Source organism: Rhinolophus sinicus, linkage group LG14 (assembly GCF_036562045.2).
Source record: "Rhinolophus sinicus isolate RSC01 linkage group LG14, ASM3656204v1, whole genome shotgun sequence".
In the NCBI taxonomy this organism is placed as follows: domain Eukaryota; kingdom Metazoa; phylum Chordata; class Mammalia; order Chiroptera; family Rhinolophidae; genus Rhinolophus; species Rhinolophus sinicus.
In genome coordinates, this window is record NC_133763.1 from 19,751,789 (window position 1) to 19,774,667 (window position 22,879).

Genomic DNA, 22,879 nt, shown 5'->3' on the forward strand with positions numbered 1-22,879 from the left:
GAAGCACCAGTAGTGTATTTGTTTATTTGGAAAGTGTTTACTGAACATCAACCATGTAACAGGCAGTGAACAAAATGAACACTATATGGAACTCACATATACGGCAGTAAATAAGGTAAATAAAATATGTAGTATGATAAGTACAGGTGCTAAAATGAAAAGGAGCCAAGGATTTAGCAAGGAGAAGATTACTGTTGATTTCAACAAGAGGAGTTTTGGTAAAGTTGGCGGGTTCAGGAGAGAATGGGGAGAAAGAAACTGGAGACAGTGCTGAGGGGGTATCTGAGGAGTTTGGAGATGAGGTGATAGCTGGAGGAGGGAGCAGGATCAAGAGAAAGAAAGAATTTACACCAATGTGCTGAGCACAGGGCAATTAAAAACGAGAACCAAAAACTTGAACACGGCTGGTAAATAAAGGCTTATAGATGTCAGATGGTTGTGAGGGACTTTCCATAACCTTGTTGTGACATCAGAGACTTTGTAAAGTGAAAACATCTTTAAAGGAATGGCAGGAGAGAGTTTGCTGTGGGTCAAAGCAGTACCTATCTGGACCCCTCGGACCTGAGGATGGGCACAGGGCAGAAAACATCTGGCCGATGCTGAAAGATGTCAAGAAAAACAGTGATATTGCTGTGGGAATGTTACTAGACCCAGTGAATCAGTATTTACCTTCCAGCAGATTCTAAACTATCACAGAGGCAAAACCTAATAGTGACAGGAAGCAGCAAATCTCCATTTCCTTCCCCTTCTGCCAAAGGCAAATGGTATGATGAATTATAATTTTATCTCCTATAAGACAGAGGAAGAATGCATTGCTTCTACAAATTTAAAATTTACCAATCGGGAATCAGAGACACCAGGGGAAAAAAGCTAAGAATTCATAGGGTATATAATAGCCAAGGAAGGGAATTCAACCATTTGACAAACACCAGTCACGGGCCTACCCTGAGCCAGGCACTGTTCTAGGCACTGGAGCTACTGATGTGAATGAAACGACCACAATGTGGCGTTCACAACATTCTAGCCAGCAGACAGCACAATTCAGAGTAACGGTGTTAAGGTTCTATGGCTGGATTCTAAGGAATAGTGGCAGGGGAACACTAAAGTCAAAAGTGAGAAAATACTAACTCACAACCATTCCAATGGTAAGACAGAGGGAAAGACATCTGAGGGAAACCGATTACAGAGGACCTAATGGGGTAAGAACACAAGGAGGAATGGAGAGGCCCAGAGAGCATGTGTGACCCTGGAGGACAGTACCCATAAGGAGAAGGGGCTAGTGTGACTGCATTCTCCAAGTTCTGGGGTCACACAATACAAGTTCTCCCCTAGCCCCTGGCTTGCTCCACCCTTTACTATTAGGTTGGTGCAAAAGTAATTGGGGTTTTTGCAATTATTTTTAACCTTTTAAACTGCAATTACTTTTGTGCCAACCTAGTACCATGTGACCTTGAGTCACTAACCTTCAGGTTCCTTACCCGTGCCATAGGCATAACACTGGGACCTATCTTAGCTCAGGGGACAATACATGTTAGCCACTGTATATTAATGAGCTGGAGAAAGTACTACCAGATGAATGTCACGGTCTTGTAGAAGCAATTTGTAGATTGATTTAAGGCAGAATTTTTTTAACAATTAAAAACGTCCCAAATGGGAATTAGTTCCTTTGTAAACAGTGAGCTTTCTATCTCAGGAAAGGTTTGTGCAGACACATATAGGCTTACCATCTGTCCAAGAAATTTTACAGGGATTCCTGTAATGGGTCGGAGGGTGTGGCAGATGAATGGCACATTTCTTTCTAAAAAGTTTTGTGTATCTCTGCAATGTTTTCGACTGCCCAGATTTAAGTTACTAAGTTCAAAACAAGAAGAAAGGAACATGAAGACAGAGAAGACATGAAGACAGAACATGAGGACAGAAGAAAAGCTTGAAGATAAATTGTAGTAAGTTATTAAGCACTGAAAGAATACTTGAGTAGATAAGAAAGTGGCAAGTATGTTTTTGATAAGCAGATTAAGTCTCCCAAAAAATAGACAGTAATAGAGAGGAAGGTATGAGCGAAGTGGACTGGAAGAATGTGAGAGAGAGAGGAAGGAAGAGGGAGCAGGAGGGCATCTCATCAGTTATGGCCACTGACATCCGGTTGTGCCCTGGTACGCTAGTTGTCCTGGATCTGTGCCACGGTTGATCTCTTATATTCTTTATGGCCCTGAAATTCTCATACTTCTTATACAGCATGTTTCTATGCATAGAATGTGTAGAGTCCTTCCATCAGTGCACAGACTCTGAAACTGCCCAATGAGTTTATGGGCTGATCCAGGAAGTCACCATGTGGGAGCCATTTATTGGTCAATGGCTGATCTACAGGGGCAGTGAAGGGGGTGGTTGATACCATGAGGTCAGAGGCAGCCTCTAATGATATCAAGAGCTGGATGATTCCTATAATAATACGCCAACAGTAGTGCTATATTTGCATGTAATGTGTCAGCTTACTTTTGAGATCATGTCATCCCAAATTCTTCAGAAAACATTTAGCCAGCAACTGCAGTTTAGCAATCGAGTTGTTAAATCCTGCAGTAAGGACCTGGTTATGCCTGTGACAGGAGGCCACTGGCTCCAAACACAGAGATGGTGCCAGAAGCCACTTTAGATGCAGTGTCTGCATCTCCAAATGAATGTTTTGATTCATGCAGTTTCCTCCTTCATTAACTTAGAGGGACGCTAACTCTTCTGTGACGTTATTTTTTCTTTGTTGATTTCTAGAGGAAGTGGATTGGATTTTTCTCTTTTGTTGAATAGCTTTACAGATAGATGGAGGCTTTTAAACCTTCATCTATTTTACTTACTAAGGCGCTCTGGGATCATGCCAACCAGTTTCTAGAAATCAATGAGATTTGAGCTTTCCTGGGTTTACAAGTACATCTAGAAAAACATTTCAATAAATAAAGCATATACATACATACATATATATATATATATATTTTTTAAAGTACTTCTTTTGTCAAGCTACAATTGACCATTAAAATGAAATTTATCTTAGGAAGACACTGGTAAAAGAAACTACACAAAAAAAGCTACTGTCTATCTCAGAAAATATTTCAGTAATCCTTGCTAGTCTTTGGACAAAGAGCTACTCAGTATTCAACTTCTCATTTTTCAATGCCAGTTTTTTCAAACATTATGATAAACACTATAAAGTGACCTACTTCCCCTGACACCTAATAAAAGTGATGTGTCATTCCAAAACCCGTTTGTCCCACTTGCAGGGCAAAAGACAATACTTCTATAGTCATCCTTCTCTGACAGATGGAAAGGCTCTTTTAAATAATAATTTTTAAAAAATTGAGAAATATCTATCAAATGTTCACTTACAGCTGGATAATGTAATATAATCCTTGAGTTCAGCTCTCTAGTTAGAACTAGAATGTTATGGTAGACTGGGAATACTCAAAACAGAGCCTTACAGGGAACCAAGTAGTGAAGTGATATAAGGATTAACAGTGATTTTTCAAAAAGAAGGATTATCTGAGAGAACACTGGGTGTTGAGTCCCCTGCTGAAACCAATGAAGACACCAAGACCACTGGAGGGTGGAGAACAGTGAACGCAGGTCAGACTTTGGACTCAAGTGGGTCTGTGTTAGAATCCTGCCTCTGTATCTTCTAGCTTTGTGATTCTGGGGAAGTAAATTACCACTATGTGCTTCCATTTTCCCATCTGTTAAATGGCGCTAATAACCACCTTCCACACAGGATAGTTGTGAAGCTTATGTGACACAGAGGATGGAAGGCACGTAGCATGGGGCCTGGCATACAGAAGGCAGACACTAAGTTTTTACAGTAAAAGTGTTATTTCTAATTGAGAGTACTTGGTATTGTTGGAAAATCATTCCCCTGGTCAATTCATCATTTTCGAAACACATGGAAATTTCAGATATTCTTTAAAAAAGAAATGCATCAAAACAGAATTGTATCTACAAAAAATTGTTTCTAGAATTTTGAGAGGCACTGCATTAAACACATCTGTTTAGCAATTTGGGAAGAACTGACATCTTTACTAGATTGAGTTTTCCAGTCAACACATTAAGTCTCTCCATTTATTTAAAGTCTTTGTTTTCCCTCATCAGAGTTCTATAGTTTTCAGCATATGAGTCCTATATGTTTTAGATTTACCCTAGTTACTTCATTTTTTGAGCCACTGTAAATAGTATTATATTTTTAATTTTGGTTTTCATGTGCTCATTGCTAGTATATAGAAATACAGTTGACTTTTGTATGTTGATTTTGAATCCTATGACCTTGTTGAATCACATTTTTTTGTTTTGTTTTTGTAGATCCATTGATATTTTCCAAGTAGGCAAGCGTATCAGAAAGATAGACAACACAAAAGTAATAAAGTTGGTTAAATGAAATAGCTAAAACACTTCTGAAAAAGAATAATAAAGTGAGAGGAAACACTGCACTCAATTTCAAGACTTATTAGGTAATCAGGACTATGGAGGGATAGACACATAGATCAATGGGACAGAAAAGAAAACCCAAATATAGACCCACACAAGTGTCGTTAATTTATTTTGACAAAGATGCAAAAGCAATTCAATGGAGGAAGAACAGTCTTTTCAACAAATGGAGCTGCATTTGGAAATCGATAGGTAAAAATACAAAACTCATACCTTATGCAAACATTAACTCAGAAAGGATCATAACTTTTCTTGTAAAACATAAAACTACAGAATTTTTAAGAGCTAGCACAGGAGGAAAATCTTTGGGATCTGAGGCTTTATGAAAAGGTTCTTAGATATGATATCAAAAGCAAGATACATAAAACAAAAAAAAAAGATAAATCTGACTCATCAAAATATAAAAATTTTGCTCTGTGAAAGACTTTTACAAGGATGGAAACACAAGTTACAGACTGTGAGAAAATATTTGCAAAACACATACTTTACAAAGCACTCAGATCTAGAATATATAAATAACTCTCAAAATGCAACTTTAAAAAGCCAAACGATTCACTTAGTAAACAGGCAAAAGATATGAATAGACATTTCAACAAAGAGGGCATACAAAGGGCAAACAAACATGTGAAAAAATGTTCAACATCCCCAGCACTACACACTTGGGAGAGCAACTAAGATTAAAGAAAAGTATGCCACCAAATAAATGCTGGCAAGGATGCAGAGAAATTGGATCACTGTAGGTGTTGATAGTGAGAATATAATATGGTAGAGCCACTCTGGAAAATAGTTTGGTAGTTTCTTAAAAAAAAAAACCTAAAGTAGATTTACATAGAACCCAACAACTGCGCTCCTGGGCATTCATCCAGAGAAAAGAAAACTAAATCTACACAAAAACTTGTACACAGTTGTTCACAGAAGCTTTATTTGTAATAGTGAAAAACTAGAAACAGTCAAAATATGCCTTAATAGTTAAATAGACTGTGTATATCCATGCCATAGAATACTACTCAGCAATAAAAAAGGAAGTATTGATACATGCATCAAGTTGAATGTTATGAGATATATACTATATGATTCCAGTTATATAATATTGTCAAATTACAAAATTATAGACATGATGGACAGATTAATGGCTGTCAGGGGATAGGGTGTGTATGTATGTGTGTGTCTGTGTATGGAAAGGGGTATAGAAAGGGAGATCTTTGTAATTTAGAATAGTATCTTGATTGTGGTGGTGGTTACATGAATCTCTACATGTGATAAAATGACATAACTACACACACCTTGTACCAATGTCAATTTCCTGGGTTTGATCTTCTATATCATATAAGACACAATCACTGGCAGGGCAGATACTGGGTGATGGTACATGAGACCTCTCTGCTGTCTTTCTAGCTTCCTATGAATTCATAATTTCAAAGTAAAAATTAAAAAAAAAAAACCCTGGGGAGGGGGGAACACCATCTGCTCCCCAAACAAGTGAACATTCATGATTTAAAACATAACAAAGGAGGTTAAATTACAATAGAAATTAACATGTTTGTCAGATTATAACATTTCATATAGAGAACAAAGCTTTAACATTTCTCATATCTTACTATTGAGAAAACAACCTAAGGCTCAAACTTTGGCTTCAAAATCAGAAAAATGGAACTATGTTTCTAAATTGCTCCAAAATTTTAAAATGAAATTTTGTTTTGAAAAAAAAAAGTGTTTTTTTCTCTTATTATGGTTCAGAATATGGCATGGATTGGAATGTTATTTAAATAGCACTGAAGACAATGAGGTACTATTATATGAACTTTCTTCGTCAGGCCTATGAAGATACCAAGCTGACAGTATATGAGATGAGGTTAGAAACACAAGAAATTAAATATATTCATAGTGTTCTTTGAAATCGTTTCTCAAAAATATTTTCTTGTATAAATTCCATATGGTTCAAACAGAACAATTCCAAATTTCAGTGATTTCCTACTCCAAATTCAAGTACTTTAAACTTACTTTGATAAGAGAGTAAAAAGAAAAACATCAGCATCAGAGAAAAAGGATTGGGGGTAGAACTGACTATTTGGTCTACTAACTGGAAAAGAATGAATCATTTTTCTTTTAGAATTCCCAGTTTCTCTGTATCTACTTAGAAAGCAAAGATACACAGATAGCATATTTGACATTTTCTAAATCTTCCTTGTTAATTCTATATTTTAAATGACCATTCTAATAGAGATGTGCGTAAAGTGATTGGCAAAGTTTTATGAACAACACATGCTTTGCAAATTTAAGTTCTATTTAAATACGGAAATCTGTTCTAGAATTAGTGATGGAAAAAGGGGGTTTTCTCTTCTCGTATTTCACAAAAATGTCCCAGGCCAGTTCAGGATATACCCACTACTCTTCTTGTCTCCCGCCTCCCTCTACACACGTCACTAGAGTGTGGGCTTTTATGGTGTTTCCAGGATTTAAAGACTGTAAGCAACGATAATAAAAAGGTCTAATGAAAAGCGTTACATGTGCAGTGTAACATGGAATCCCAACCTCTATATATAACTAGCCTATTAGATCTGTTGGGCTTTGAGGATGAAATCTTTCTGGTAGGCAGTACAATCCCAAAACTAACCTATAGGAACTTTTCTTAGCAATGATCCTCTATGCTTTGCTAGCAAAGACATTGAGGACCTCAGTCAGATTTTTACAGTCAGAAGGGATCTAAAAGACCCATTTAGTTCAATTCATTTTACTGTGGATGACTGAATATACTAATTAATCCAGTACTAGAGGTTCTGCCAGTATATGTGGTCTCTGATTTATATGTAGAATAGAGACCAATCCTAATTTTAGACCTACTGGCCAAGAAGATGTCACTTGGGAACCTGGTCTTCTCTTTTAGGGTTGAATGCTTCCTGCTTGCATTACCACTTTCTCTAGTTGACACTCTTACTAATAAACCAGGAACCCCTCCTCACCCCCGCACTCCACCCCTACCCCATAAGAAACTTCAATAGATAAAAGAGAAATAAGGTAAGGTAGCTTACCAGAGATGTCAAAGAGGATATAAAATTGAAGAGACATTTTCCTATATGGATATCATATCTTCCTCATTTGTAAAGAATCAGAAAAAAACACGTTCTATATAAATAGAACAAAATTGAATCCCTATCACAAATCCTATTCATTAACTTAGAAATCTGCTTTTATTCTGTCTTCCAAAAGAAGTCTGTATAGGAAGAAACTGTATCTCAGAATCTACAACGAGGACAGCTGCAAAAACAAGTCTGGCACAACTGACAAATTCTTTCTCAACTAATCTTTATAAAGCATGTCATGTTAATCAAATAATTTACAATTAGTGTATAAAATCTTTACCGTATCATGTTCACGTATTACAGAATTTAGCATTTTCTGCACAATGGTTTCTAAAGATAGAAGCATCACAGGGAGAATATTAGCTAATGAAACTGCTATAATTTGAATAATGTGAACTATATAGAAAGTGAGAATCACAAATGTTACTTTTGGTTCAAAATGGTAGCATGACTTCTTTTGTTTATCTCCTTTCAGTCCCAAAATTGTGTTAAAATAAGACTAAGATAATAAAATAGGCAAAAAAGTAAGAGAGACACAAGGCAGAAGGATAAGTAGTAACTAACCTAAGGGGACAGCGGAAGTTATATTCTAAGTGTCTGGTGGAAGATTCCAGGGAAAACTCAGATTTTCCCCGGACCACCCTCTGAAGAGGCAGGATAGGCCCAGAGCGGGGTGTTAGAAACCAAGCTGAAAATACAGAGCCCGTGAAACTGAAACTCCAGAGTACTGGTAGGCCTCTGACATCCTGACATGGCATCAAGGCAAGCTCCCACCCCACTTCTGCCAGCACCCACAGGACTTCCAGATGGGCAGGAATGGCTGAAAGCAGGACTGAGTTTAAATGAAGGTGCCAAGCGGTGGGGCCTCCTGCTGGCTACCTCTGCGGAGCTCTCATTGCACCAGTAGCGGGAGGTACAACACTTGCCAGAAGGAATTATTTTCCCTCTGAAGAAACTGATCAGCCCTAGGTGGGTGCATTTGGGGGGGGGGGGGGCGGATGGGGAGGAGAATGGGCACCTACTGAAGTTTAGGGGTTCCAATTTGGAGAAAGTTGGCTCAGCGTGATTCCATAGAGTGCATTCTGCCATCAACAACTCTCACCTTCACACAGTGAAATCCCAGTCTGATTCTCAGGAACTCTTTTAAGTGTTAACAGGAAGCCATGCCTCTAACATGAAAGTCAGAGACCCAAATAATCAAAGAAAAAAAGGAACCTGGAGGAAAACGAAATATTCAAAGGACATCTGAAGAAAACTTCAAAAAGCCTAGGAAATTATCTAGAGAAAGCAGTAAAGGTATTGCAGCCCTAACATAAAAACCAAATGCTCTTTTTAACAAAAGTTCAAAAATAAGCATTGGAAATTAAATATTTAATCGAAATAAAGATTCCATCAAACGATTTGAAGGAAATCTCCCAGAAAGTAGAGCAAAAAAAAAAAAAAAACACACAACAAAACAAAACACAAAAGTTAGAATAATAGGAAAGATGACAAAAATTAGAGGATTCATCTAGAAGGTCCAATATTCCAGTAATAAATATTCTAGGCAAAGAAACTGAAAATATGGAAGGGGGAAATTAAGAAATAATACAAAAAAGTCAGTCAGGTGGAAGCATACAGGCATCCAGAGCTAGAAATAGCAGTCCAAAGAATAAAGAAACAAATGAAAACAATCCACCATAAGTCATCTCACTGTGAAATTTCAGAACATCAGGATAAAGAGATCTTAAAAAGCTTTGAGAGAAAAACAGGATACATACAAGAACCAGAATGGCACTGTACTTCTTAAGAGCGGCACTAGATTCCAGAAAATAATGGAGCACTGTCTTCAAAATTGAGGGAAAATAGCTTTTTAACCTACAGTTTTATGCCCAGGCAATCTTTCTTGAAGCACAAGGATGGAATAAAGACATCTTTCAGACATGCAGGGATTCAAATATATACCTCCCAGGCACTCATGAGGCTTACAGAGGCTGTGCTTCATAAGATGGGAGAACAAACCTAAAAAAGAAAAAGATAGAGCAGTCTAAGAAAAGAGGGGGTCCGCCTAGCCAACCACCATCCAAGGGTGGTTCTAGCATGATGGTGACGAGAAGTCCCAGCCCAGCAGCTGCTCAGCAGCTTAGAGAGCAACTGCCCCAGAAAAACCCTGGGGATGAACAGCTCCAGGAAGGAGGCAAGTATGAGTATTTGTGAATGTTATTCGGAGGCATATGGCAGAAATGTTGGAACGGTTGGAAAAAAATGAACTCTGGGTATATTAGAAAATAGGGCCAAAGACAAAGGAGCCCTTTAGTAACTATGAAACAGGACAGTTTTGTAAAAGAAAGGTGCAGTGCTGGTAGTACACTGAGTGTGTGGAATGTGTAGCTATATCACATTCATAATAAAATGAACTTAAAATAACTAATTCTAAAGACTCTAAACTTTATATATTTTTTGCTGTCTGGCGTAGTCCCTGGGCACTTCAAGGGAAAAAACACTAAAAAAAATGAGTTTAAAACACTACTATTATTACATTCACCTACAGGACAAATTAAATTTTTAAATTCAAAACATTCTGTATATAGAGCATTCTCAGATGATTGTTTGGAATCTGGGAACCTAATATTGACTACAATCCAAATAACCTTTCCTTAGTTTGATGAACTCTACCAGATTTCTCAGACCCACATTAGAATAAACCAAAGGCTTTATTACGCTGTCAGGTCAGTAAGGCAATTGAAGCTGCATCCAGTGTGTATGCATAAGAACAAAGGAGATCACTGACCCTCTCCTTTATCTCAGTGCCTCTGCTGAGATGTCACTTCCTCAGACCAGCAGCCACACAGCCTCTGGACTCCCATCACGCTCTAACCTATTACAATGCTTACTTTTCTGCATAGATTTGCCATGAACTGCAATCTTATTCATTCATTGTCTCCTGAACATGAGCGCCATGAAGACACTACAGTGTCTGTTACTCACGCCTGTATTTCCAGGGAGCATCATTAATATTCAAATGATTGGATGAACAAAGAGTAAGTAGAGGGGAAAATATGTGCCAGATATGCCTCCAAAGCAGCTGCCATTGAGCATCCTCTACACCAGTGCCCCCTTCTCCGGGGGCACGCCGAATAACTAACCCTCAAACTGCACCTCGTGGTATGTGTCTGCTGAATGGCTGCCTCAGCTGATTCTGATTCTAGCCACCCCTCCCGTGTTTTAAATAACGATCCCCTATTCTTAGAGCCCAGTTACATCCATTCTTGTCTGCTCACCTTCGGGATTTCATGGACCTCAGAGGCATGCACTTAAGATTGGTAGATTCTTTATAACTCAGCTCTTGGGCAGGGAAGTCAAAACCTCAACAATATGGGCTGATATTCCCTCCGTTTGAGTTCTCAAGCACTTATCTACAGCGCAGAGGCAGCCACTTCTGGGACGTAACCAAGCAGTACGTAAGTACATGTTCTGACACACAAAATAAATTAGACAGGAAGAAGTCCACCTGTTGAAATACCAGAGGTACTTCCTGAGGTGCTCTGTCTGCCATTTCTCTTGGTAGATAATGGGTATCAGTGGGGTTATTCTTATTCCTACATCCTCCATAATTTTTCACTGTTAAACAACTTACAGGATAATTCAGACAAGAAAAGCTAGGTCAGGAAGATCAAAAGGGAGGCACCCAAAGGTACAAACTTCCAGTTAAAAACTAAATTAAGTCTTGGGAATATAATGTACAGCATGTTGACTATAGTTAATAATACTGCATTGTATACTTGAAAGTTGCTAATAGAGATCTTAAAAACTTTCAGCACAGGAAAAAAATCTTTCAACTGAGTAGTGAAGATAACTGGACGTGTTATGGTGATCATTTTGTAGTATGAACAAATATCAAATCATTATGTTGTGTACCTGAAACTAACACAATGTTATGTGCCAATTATAACTCAATTAAAAAAAGAAAAAGGGAAGCATTCAGAAAAAGTGATACATAAAGATTTCCTTTCTAAAGCAATCTCAATAAAAAAGCATGTTATGTTATGCAAAGGGTATTTTACATAACGACAAAATATTTATGTGCAGACGCAGCTTGGTTACCTTTTGAACATGCTCAGGCCATGTGTCTTTCCTCAGTCCTCATTCTATCAGAAACCATATGCCCTTGTGGAAGGTGCTTTTGGAGTCACTGAGTCAGGGACGCAAGTCTGGGAAACAAGATGTTTTGCTCCCTTGTTAAGTGACAGTACAATTGTTGACTGAAAGCATGAACTTGGAAATCAGACAGACCTTGGCTTAACCTTGGGCTCCATCGCTTACGGGCTGCATGTCTTGAAGCAGGTTATTTACCACCTCTGAGCCTTGGCTTTCTTGACAGTACAAGAATGATGCGCTTAAACCTACCTTACCAGATGGCTATGGACTTCAAACGAGATAGCATGTACGAAGCACTCAGCATGATGCCAGGCCCAGGAGGCACCAAGGGATGGCACATCACAGTCGTCACCTACTCTCCTTAAGGTCTGCCTAAGAAGCATCCAGTCCCGAGGAACCTCTGCAAACAGGAACCAAAGGCATCGGGTTGTCTGAGTACAATTCTATGGCAACTGCAACAACACAACTACAGGACCCATGAGAAACAGTAAAGAATATATTTCAGACAACTTCTCCAAACCTTGCAAAGAGAAGCAAGTTATTTGGAGTATTTCATCTCTATCACAATGAGACACTTCTGTAGCACTATTTCCCCCAAACTCAAATGAAGAGAAAACAAAGCAAGACAAGGGAAAGCATGCACGCTAACTTTTTCCAGCGATGCTGCCTCATTTTTACTTGTTCCATCCTGGGTTTCAGTGCAGCCACCGTGACATAGCAGGCAGATGGATGAGCACTTATCAATGTGTGTTTGTTTTCTGGCTACTAGAGGATACTGTTATCCCACTTGTTCAGGTAAATCATGAATATTAATTCTGGATGTTTAAACTGATATATAAGAATAATGTCTGTAGGCAATGTTCAAATGAGAATCTAAAAATGAGATTGCAAGGCTAGAAGCGCAAATGTAGTTGAGAGGGCTTTAAAATTTATCATTGTTATTATAGTTACTTGAGTAGCAAAGGGAAACAGTTTTCCCCAGGCTGCACCAAACTAACATCTGAAGTCATATCTGTAAAAAAAAAAAAAAGAGGTACTTTTCTATCAACTCTTTTAAAGCTCAGAAAGGAATTTTGGGGGATTTTAACTTGTAACTGGCCTGGAAGAGGTTCCCAACTGAAGCTTCGGCAGAGCCTTCTGTTTTGCAATTGAAAATATGTGTGTTAAATAAAAATATACTCCTTAGTGCAACCTCTCCAGAAGCATCTCAGCTCCTTATACCACGCTATGCCACCCCAGTCCCCTTCATAAGGAGACTCTGCTTAGAAGTAAGTACCGTGATGAAGCTTCCCACCTAAGCCAGCCACAGTTTCCTAACAGACAGCTTCCTACTGCTGATCTGCTGGTACAGGACCCTGACATCTGGTACCCCACCCCCTGCAAAAAATGACCCAGTTTCAGGATCGGAAGAGTGTTTAAAAGCTGAAAGCCCTGGAATGTGTGCCTAGTCTCCTTTCTCGGAATCAGTACGTCTCCAGAGCTTTCTGGCTCTTGAGACTCGACTGATGCTTCTTGGCTGTATCTACCTGCACTGTCCTGACTAGAGGGACTGGCATTTCCAGGACAGAACGTGCTCATTCATCAAGTCTTTGGAAAATGATGTCACAGAACAAAGTGGGTGGAGAGCGGAAGAAAGAGAAAAGAAATATATTGAATTGAGTCCCTGTGATAATGGAAATGGCATTAATAATAAACACATTGATGATAACTGGATTTTAAAAGTTAAACTTCATGACTTTTGTGTATATAAGATATATCTCTTTCTCATCTAAGAATCTCATTCTAGAATCCTTCTGATGATACTCATATTTTGGAGGTCAAGGGATTTCATAGTATTGCGTAAGTATTTATAAAAAGAGTTTTTTTTTTAATTTAAATTTTAAAAATGCTGTCCTGCATTTAATCTCTTTTTGTCTTCTAATGGAACAGGGAAACTGGGTCTCTATTAAATTTAATGTAGATTAAATAAGGAAATTGCAAAAATGCCTTGTGGCAATAAAGACAGATTATGTTTATCAATATACATATTCATTAGATACACACTACATAATAATACCGATTACAGAAATAACTCCTAGATGGTGCTTACTGTGTGCCAGAACTGTTCCAAGAGTTTTACAAATACTAACCCAATAACTCCTACAATAACTCTATTAGGTAGGGGCTCGTACTATCCTTCATTTTACAAGGAACTGAGGCCCCAAGATGTTAAGACATTCAACCGTTTGCCAAGAAAATGCTCGCTCTACCTCAGTTAGACAGAGGTGGAGCTAGGATGTGATCAGGCGATGTGGCTGCACGTTAGACACCTCTCATGATACCATTAGGCCAATGAGGAAACTCGGGTGCTGTGAGGTGAAGGACTCCTCCAAATAGGCCATCTGGCTTTTAGCAATGGTTCTGTGGCTGTGTGCTCAGACATAACACATCTAGGCCTCTGCAGTTTCCCCCTTTCTTAGTTTTCTCGGGCTGTTTTTCTGAATGTTGGTTCATGGATCATTGAACTGGGGAGTAAACTTGAACAAACTGTTCTTTGTTCCTGTATCTGTGTCCAGTTGCCACCAAGAAAGCATCACACAGAATCATATCAACTCTTCTCATATAGCTCAGTGTGCCTTCTGCTTTATTAGGCTCAGGCAAACTACTTCCCTTAAATGCCCTAATTGTTTTACCTACTATTGATTTTTTTTTTTTCCCCCTGCTTAAGGGATTCTGGACAGAACTGCATGAAAGTGCTATACAATAAACCTGCCACAAAAGAGGATCTTTTCTTTAAGCCATCCCATGGGGTCCTGAGACATGCACTGTCTGGCCTTCTCACTTGTTTTTTCTTGAGGGAGTTGTTGGGCGTAGAGTTCTGGAGGCAGCCCCCAAAAGCTATGTGAATTGCATCAAAGAGAAGCTTGAAATGGTTTGGGATCAACAAACCATTCCCGATGCTCTACAGTCTGTTATATCCTCCAGTTCCTGGAATACAGAATTATAACCCTGAAATGCAACAAATTCTAGACAAGTGTAACAAATACGATAATTTACTCATCTTTTCCTTATCTCTTCCTAAGAAGCTAAATGTTCATTCAGTCATATTCTCTGGGTTTATTATCGTGACAAATCCAAATTTCAGTGTCTGGGAGGAAGAGGACTTCCAAAACTTTCAAAACAGTCTAATTTCCTCCACCCATGGGCTACAGAACTATTAAAGTATTAGGGAACATACCTGGTCTGAATGCTAGGGTTGGCATACCTGTATATTGAATAGATATGTTAGCTTCTCCTACATTCAAGACTATTCTGTCAGTCAGACAGGGCATCACTAGAAAGGGAACATCTGAGCAAAATGTTGAAAGAGGTGAGGGAGTGACAATAAAGATGTTGGGGAAAGACAAGTGCAGAGGGCTGGAGACACACGTGTGGCTGGCACGGGAGGAAGGAGGCGGGCGAGCTAGTAGGCACACCGTGTGGATGCCATGGGCGGCTATACGGCCCACAATTAACTCTACATAGAACGGGCGCCATTACGGCATTTTTGAGTCCAGGAGTGAGGGCTTGGACTCATGAGTCAGAGGGGTTCTCTGGATGCTCTGTTGAGAATAGGTGGCAGGATGTCAGAATGGAAGCAGGGACCAGTTAACAGGTTATTGCAATGATCCCAGGGGTTTGGACCTTGATGACAGCAGCGGGGTGGTGAGAACTGGACATTTTCTAGATATATATTAAAGGTGGAGCCAACAAGATTATCATATAATTTATTTACTGTCTATCTCCCATACTGGTATTACATTCCACTGGAGCAGCCTTGGTTTGTTTTGTTCTCTGCACCCCCAGAGCCCAGAACAGTGTCTGGCACATATGAGTCTACAAATGTCTGCTAAATAACTGAATAAGCCTGCCAAAGTTCAAAGCGCTACCAAGTGGCTGACCTAGGACTGCAGTTCTGGCCTTCTCACTTCCAAATCCCAGTTCATAATCACCATGTAATTCTGCTTCTACTAACATTACTACTTATCAGGAATACAAGGCTTCCCCCTGCCAAGTTATACTGTGCGTGATGCATTTCTCCTCATGTGAATAAGGCACCTGTATCATTAGTGATCTGCGCACGGCATTGACACTGGGAAGGTAAGGGTCAGAGACAGGGAAAAGTCCCAAGAAGGTCTTACACACGCTAACCTGACTCTGGCTCAGTTCTGGTTTTAGTGCGTGTGTGGACAATTTATTGCCTGGTAAAGATACTATACTATTAGCATTCTATAGTTAAACAAAGCATATGCAAGGGGAATTCCTTTTTGTAGTTCTAAAGAAAATGGAACATGAGCCAGAGAAGCAGTCTTTAAGAAACTGGGTGGGGTGGACCTTGGGGGTGGGCAAAAGTTGGTGAAGAATGGAATATTTTGAAAAATAGTGTTAGTCAGGATGAGTCACAGATTACGAGGAAGGTGGATTTTCCCAGAATCTATTGAGCTCCAACTACTAATTAGAACAACAACAAGTGTTCCAACAGAGAGGAACACGTAACCCCAGAGCAGGTCTGAAGACTATTAAGACTGGCTCTCAGGCAGCCTTTAATGAGATGACAGCAAAGCATGAAGTCTGGAGAGGAACCTGCTGGGTTTACATATTTCCTCTACCTGACCAGCTAAAGGCCCTTCAGCACAATATTTAAAATTCTGTGTCTCAACCTCCTCACCTGTAAAAAGACATCAAATATTATCTATCTCCTCAGGTTATTAAGTCAGGATTAAATAAATGGACACATGCAAAACGTTTAGAATGGTGCCAGGTTAGTATTGATAGTTAAACCTTATTGAACACTGGTTACTTCACTCACTGGGTTGCTGTCTCACCTCTGTGCCAGCAAACGCATCTAAAGCCTCCCAACTCATTCAGGGAACTAAGGGAATCCCTTCAAAATGTCTGAGTCCAGAAGGAAAAGCCTTGTGTCCCATGCCAGGGTTTGAGAGAGATGAATGTGGAGTCTCGTATCAAGAACGTAAAGTCACCAAGGCCACGTGAGGCTGGCCTCGGTGATGGAGGCCGCAATGCTCGGGGGTGAACATACTTGAAAGAGAACGCCAATACCTCTTTTTGAGTGCTATACATTATTACTCTTGCAGCTTCAAAGAAAGTTCTGAGAGTTCATGGAAATATGTGTTCTTGAATCATTACTGGAATAAATAATTATTCACTATAAATCTAAGTGACTGTTAAGGAACAGCAACTATGGCTGCTAGCAGTAATTCCCTCAGACTAACACAACACTTTCTTGTGGAAAGAGGACAAGTCACAGACGGAATCTGTCAGGACACTGACTCTGTCTTATATTATAGCAACAATCTGGGACTAGTGTCTCTCTGTACAAATATTAGCCTGAGTTATTAGTGAGTATGTCCCTTCTTAAGGGACAGGGCATACTCATTAGAGACCCAGAGGGCAGGTTAGAGCAAACTTAATAAGTTTGCTCATGACATTAATGGCAGGGCAGGATGTGAGTTACTTTAAAACACGAAATACCAAAATAAAGGGACAAGGGGCTATGAGCGAGCAGCCTTTTAATAAATGATGGAGAAGTCACTTACACTCTCCTCTGACATTTATCTTCTTTGTTTATTAAGTTTTAGCCAAGGCATGAACCCACAACAATTGCTGATATGGATACCAATGAAATGCCATAAAGATCCATGCCCAGAAGACCCTTCCTTATTAATGAATGGCTCCCACTCAGAGATTTGTTTCCTTCTTTTGCAGGAAACTTTAAAACAGCCCTTAGGTCTATAAAGCCAGGTATTTCCTACAGGAATGTTCTTGGGAACAGACTGCTAGAAATTGCTCCCAGGTTTAATGGGAACCAGCATCCACCTGGAACGAGGCCGGATGAGGCTGGGGCTGTAACTACGAGGTAGGGCTGTACCCACAAGGGAGCTGACTCCCAGAACCCACAGCACCACCCTGCACTGTGCAAAAGTTTAATCAGTCAGGTGAAGTTTAGCTGCAGGATGAGTGGGGATTGTTACTGATGCCACAAACAAATGCTCAGGGACAGATTTTGATACTCAGACTTTGGAAGTCTAGCTTTAGACAAAGCGATACTCATGATTTTTCAAGCCAAAATGAATTAAAATTTACTTGTAAAAATTACTAAGTAAGCTGTTGATGTGAAGATATGAATCTTAAACTTTAATATTGTTATAATTTTAAATTGTACTAAAAACAACCCCAAACAAAATTACATTGTTTCACCAATGGCCTTTTGCTTCAATCATCTGAACTAGGAATACCCATGGGTGAATTTGTTTCACTCATCCCAGTTAAATAAGACATAGAAAGTGCCAACCACAATGCCAGGCACAAACTTGGCACTCACTGAATGGTTGACAGAATATAACATTAATTCCTCAATTACTCTCTACTTCAGGGAATGACAGGCTGGTGCATACTTGGGGGGACATGGAAAATGGAAGCTTATGTCCTTTCATCCACTCACCACATGTTTGTTTAAGAATCAAAACAGTCTGTTTAAATAAGCATTTGTGATGGAATCTTTTAAAAGTAGTGTGTATACTTGCATGTTTTTGTTTATTGAAGATTCATGGCTATTACATGACCACAATACACATAAACACTGTCCGTACGTTTACTTTTTTCGATGTCTGGTAGAAGCAGGTTGTTAGTTATTGTCTTGTCGTTATTCTTGTGTCCAGAAGTCTCCTGATTCCTTCATAATTCCTGCTTCTAACTTACTCAGTTCAAACACCAGGTGATTAAATTTTTAAAGTTCACATTAAATATAATGTGAAAGGTACTAAACGGGCAGATTAGGAGTGAAGAGTATATTTCTGAGTCATTATATTGAGAACCACTTTCTGAGCACAGAATTATTTTTTAAACTTATAGGTAGATGAGAGTTGGGTCTGGTACAAAATGAACGTGTATGTTTAGAATGTTGCTTTATGTTTGTAAGAAGAGATACACAGAATTGTAAATAAATACAAGACATAAAATTTTTTATAAAGATTAATTCACATTATACAAACGTCCAATATTATTCCTAACATAAAACTTATGAATTTCTATAATTAACAATATCCAATCAAATCAGTTTTATAGAATTAGAAATAATGCTATCTTCAGGAAAGTTCCAAAATGACATTTAGAAGATTTTACATTTGGCCTATTATAATTCTGAATCTATTTTCCTGTAATCATCTTTTATAGCTATTTAAAGACTAACTTTTTATTTGAGGAGTAATCACCATCAGTGTTTCCTGCCTGTGTCACTTCTTAAAATATTTGGCACAATTTTACAGCATTGTTCAAGTGACATATTCAAATACCTAATATATAATTGACATTCTGTGGAAATTTTCTCAAAAACTGAAAAAGAACTGTGATTGTTTTAATCTGATTGTCTACTCTGTTTGTCTGCATCTGAAAGAAAAAAGGAATTATAATATTGCCCAGTAACACAGCCCAAGTCAAGTTTTAAAATAATTTTTCCAGAATGAAAAGAATCTGGTCAGGGGCTCTGATTTACGACAAAAAGGGATCTGATTAAAAAAAAATAATAATGCTACCAGGTGAAATATATTTATAACACTAGTACCTTAAAACTGGATTAAATTTTCACTATAAGTCATTGTAACATTTCCAACTATGATCACGTCTGAGCCATTTTATGAGTCACTGATTCTCCAGAGAACAAATTTAAATTTTAACTACCTTAACCACTTCATTTCCTTTTTGTCCTCTACAAATTAAAATACATACTAATGTCATAAATAAATAAACATACATTTCTTTTTTCTTTTTCTAATCATAGCATTTAGTAGCACTTTCTGGTTGGGGACAAATCAGACAAAACAAATTCCCCCCTCCAAACAAATGAGTATGATAACATAATCAAGAGTTGAATAAATAATTCTAAGGAGTCCAAAAGTAAAAAAAAAAGAAAAAGGCATTAAGCAGATAGAAGATTTAATTCTTGCTAGTCCCAAATTACTGATTACTTCTTTTGGATGGAGGCTTCAGACCTTCATGGTGTCCCATATTACAATTTCTCAGAGAATTCTGTTCCCCCATATTGTTTAGTAGATAGTAATGGAAGAATCACCAGAGTAAACACAGAAGGCATGATATCGCGAATGTTCAGTCTGGCCCTGTCTCTGAGCCACTTGCTATGGCCTTTGAATAAGTAAATTGAGTTAAGTTACAACTGACTGTTTCCTCCAGGCCTAACCCATCCCTGTAAGAAATCAGTTACATGGATTGGCAGATGAATGACCAGGGGGCAGCAGGGTCAACAATCACTGCAGGCTCGATGACGCTGGCTCAAGGGGCCACTGTGACAATCCCCCAACCTTCTGCTTTTCTAATGTCTGTGGGAATGCCTGCCTGCTGGGCCTTTTGGATCTCCATCCGTGTCCTGGGCACCTTGCCACTGTCTAGGATTGTTGACCCCATTTCCCTGTGCATCCTTCAACTGTAGCAGCAGAACACACAGCTGGGGCGGAGTACAAGCCACTTGAGACAGCAATAAGCCCTCTTCCCCAAGCCGCCCTCACCTATCACCTGGCCAGTAACCAAAAAGGGGGCCTACACAGGATGAGTACTGTAGAAAACAAAATCATTTTTCAGTGCCCTTACTAGAAACAGCTACTACTGTGCCTTTCTTTGAGACCAATAAGTAAAGTAAGCCCTGGAGTCTTTAGGCGCTCTATTTACAGACTCTCACCATGGCCAAATTTGTACAGCAAGAAAATATCCCTGCAAATATTATGTTAATTTTGTGAAATTGAATTTTAGGCTTTACTCTTAACTCTGTAGCTACTTGGGAATGGATTCAAACTTGAATAATCGCTCATCTGGTCCTACAATAAACGTTACTTATGGAACAAGGGCTGTGGGTGATGCATGGGGTTGGATGTTTAGGGTGGAGATGGAAGTGATAAACAGATAAGACAAAGGATTTTATAGTCGAGAAGGGAAGATAAAACTGAAGCAGGCAGACAATAATCATGCAATGTGTGCTGTGCTATAAAAGAGGACAAGTGTTTCAATCCAAATTCCACTATGTACTAGTGACATGCTGGGCACAGTAGCTGCTTCCTTGTCTATTAGCATCTAGAATAGGGGTGAATAGGGTTGTTGGGTAGATTGAAATTATGCATGTCAAGTGCCTTGGCGCATAATCAGCTCCTGAAAAACAGGAGGCATCATGATGGTGAAGAATCTATATGATCCAGGTGCAGAAGTAATGAAGTTCCTAGGAAGGGTGGGAAAGAATTCGCCAACAGTTTCATTGTGGTTCATAAAATGACAACGTGGGAGAAGAGACAGGCACTCCCAGCAGAAGGATGATCTGAGCTAAGTCAGGACGCACCAAAAGCCAAACCAGAGAGGGTGGGAATTCACTGCTGCAGGAGGCGGGGAGGACCAGCAGCAGGCTGGGTGCTCCTGGAACTATCAGGAGCTTCAGGCTGCAATCGGGCGGCCTGGGCTGTGACGTCCAGGGCCCCTGAGCAGGCGACACAGCTGGCCAGGGGCCGACAAAGAACAGCAGCAAATTCCAAGTCACCCATTTTCCTGGATGTGCCAGTGAGCCTCACATGGGATTCCAGCCAAAGGAGAGTCTTCATGTGATTTTTTTAGGTCAAGTCTGAAGTTAAGGCCTGTCCAGAAGTGACATCACGGCTGCCTCTGTGATCCTACAACAATTCTGAAGGTCTTATCCACGTCAGGGCTGCTTTAGGTTCGTATATTCCCCACCTTCCTAGTCTTAAAATTGCCTTGTTTACGGGTGTTGTAAAAAAAAAAAATAATAATAACCAGAATCTGAGCAGTAGCGAAGGATCTTCAAAATCCCCATTTCTGACCCCTTTCTTTACTGCCACCGGCACCTTCTTGTTGCTCCTCCTGGCAATCTACACCTCAGGTTTTGGCAAAACGTTTTGGAGTAAAAAAGTTTATTTTTTCTTATAAAGCTGATGAATGTGATAAAATAAATCCCATGAAAAACGATATGCAAATTTGTGTGTATAAAGAGGGCAGGTGCTGAAAAGAACAGTATCAACTGGATTCCTTGCTACACAACTGCTAAGGTGGTTACATTGGTAAAAAGTTGGAAAAGGCAGGGAGGAAAGTTGATCTTTCCTGTCTCAGAGTTACTCCGAGCTCTGTTTAGATCAGCTTCATTCCCTGAACGTAATTAAACTAATCTTTAAAGGCAGAAGCAGGAGGCCCAGCAGGGAACAGCACAACAATGGGGCATGCTGGTGGCACTAGGGACAGTCTCTAAAATTGTAATCAAGGCTCCTTTTTCTTACACAGGCCATAGCACAGGATCTGAGGCATTAAAAATAACCCAGAACTTCTTCTTATTATTCATTATAATGGCATCTTTCAAAAACAACCAATTTGGAGGTTTGAAATTATAGGTACTCAAGGGTTGAATAATACAAGACAGTGTTAATTATTTCAGATGTTTTAAAACATTCTGTATGCATACTACAGAATACACAATGAAACCCCACAGCTTGCTGACTTAAATAGCAAACAAGACTAAATTTTCACCCCCAAAGACACTGAAGATATGAATGGTAAATCTAGCAATCACTATAGAACTGTCACTAGAACTTGCTATGTTTAATGCAGTGATTTGGCTGTTTGCCTATGAGCATACCAGCGGGGCCTTCTTTTCCAATGAAAACAAATGAAAAGAAAATGTTTATACTGCAAAAATATTTCACTAATAGCACCACAAAAATAGGTCTCTGAATATTTAATGTCTGGACTTTTTTAAAATTAAAAGTAACAAATGTTACAGAGTCAGAAGTTTTATAATCAATAAGGGGTCTGTTACTATACAAATTGCCTTTCAAAGTCTAGGAAAGTTCTTGAAAATACAATCTTAAAGAGGATGTATGAACTAATTTTTCAGTAATAGAAAATCCAAATGGCAACAGAATTTACTACAGAAGGTCCTCACTTTGCAATGTTAAGACTGTAAAAAGAACCATATAAGCTGAACTCATGCAATATGTATTCAATAATCAATGGCAAAAATTATAAAGATTCTGTGACCTTTAAAAATTCTTTGTGAAAAACTAAAACTCTCTTATTGTTGGTTACACGTGTATAGGGAAATGAACACTATAATTTAAAACAGTATAACTGACAACATAAACACATTGAGAATTTTTTATTTCTTT

The 22,879-nt window shown here is 39.0% G+C and overlaps 1 protein-coding gene across 10 annotated transcripts in view; it reads right to left on the reverse strand.

The window, feature by feature from the left end:
- FAM110B (family with sequence similarity 110 member B) overlaps positions 1-22,879 on the reverse strand; it is a 140,104-nt gene that overhangs the window by 13,773 nt on the left and 103,452 nt on the right. Inside the window, exon 1 of one of the 10 annotated variants that reach the window (XM_074318653.1) lies at positions 11,925-11,949. The exons of the other annotated variants lie outside the window; for them this stretch is intronic. The gene's annotated coding sequence lies outside the window, so the exon portion shown is untranslated. Of the gene's footprint in view, positions 1-11,924; positions 11,950-22,879 lie in introns of those variants that run through there. 10 annotated transcript variants of the gene reach the window in all.